Genomic DNA, 1,419 nt, shown 5'->3' on the forward strand with positions numbered 1-1,419 from the left:
ATTGTCATTAAGTCTCAGTGTGATAACGACAGTAAGTGTGAACATCACTGATTGGTCTGTACACAGATCCAGCGGCAGTATCCACCAGCACAGCTGTAACATGCTGTACACGGCACAACAACCTGCAAGCTGTGTGGTGGGGAGCGTACTGGGTATATTTTTGGAGGATCTCAGACCATCTGTGTTTGTTTGGGGTTAAAGGAGAACTGATGATGTGACATTGTAAAACATGATTTTCTCTCTAGCTGTTTGGACTAGTCTGAAGTCTTCAAGTGCACATGCCCTACAGACGGACCTTACTGATGCTAAGATACCGTAGCACTGCTTCACTTGGTTGGTTCCATAGAATTAGGAAGTTAATAGGATCTATATGCTTGGTTCACTCTGTGGCTTTCATCAGTGATAATTCATCTTCATGGTATCTCTAGTTATCATCACATGCTGAGCTCTCACACAAACGTTGATCTCTTACTGTATCAAAGTAACTATGCCCTTAAGTTTAAAAGTAATACTTTGAATAGTTAATTCCAGAATTATTTGTCATAATTTAGAAGGAATATAATGGATAGATACTTTGGACAGTATCTACATAAGACCCAATGACCCTGCATTTCTGGTTCTAATATGTATGATTAATCCACAGTCTTTGACAACTTGTATGTTTAAAGTTCCATTTCAGTATAAGTGTCAGCTACTGGGGTCAATGTGTGTATTAACTATATGTAAGGGCTCCAAATATGAACTGCAGCAGGAACCCAATAGGCCCTAAAGAATAAAAACCACACCACCAACAAGTTTTCAAAGCTGTCTTGAATCTGGCTGAACTAGATATTTTGTAATTTTGGTATTGGTTATTCTAGATATTGTTATGTGCTGTGTTGGGGCAACTGGATCATTCCAGAAACATGTTCTTAGATGAGTAGATTGAGGATCAATCCTGACCTCTGATCTTTTCAATCACATGGGCCACCTGCACCTGGAGGACTTTGAGCGCACTGTGTTGACCATGGTGTACATTGGCAGATTCCTTTCTCAGCTTGTACAGAGCCATCAAGCAGGACCTGACAGTCACAGCTGAGAAAAACCTCACAGCTAAATTATCTCTCTATGTTGTGGATCGATACTATACTGATAATTTATTTTATTTTACATTTTGTTTTACTTCAGTTTATTTAGTAAATAGTAACTCTTTCTTGAACTGCATTGTTGGTTAAGGGCTTGTAAGTAAGCATTTCACAGTATGGTCTACACCTGTTGTATTCGGCGCATGTGACAAATAAAATGTGATTTGATATTGTTGCCTTCATTTCCAGGTCTCCATTGATCTCCATTTCTCACAACTTTTCTATTAATCATTATAGGTAGTGTCAAGCATGATTTCATTAGCAACCTTTGTACTTACGTATCACAGAATCAAAA

Source organism: Coregonus clupeaformis, chromosome 11 (genome assembly GCF_020615455.1).
Source record: "Coregonus clupeaformis isolate EN_2021a chromosome 11, ASM2061545v1, whole genome shotgun sequence".
NCBI lineage: Eukaryota > Metazoa > Chordata > Actinopteri > Salmoniformes > Salmonidae > Coregonus > Coregonus clupeaformis.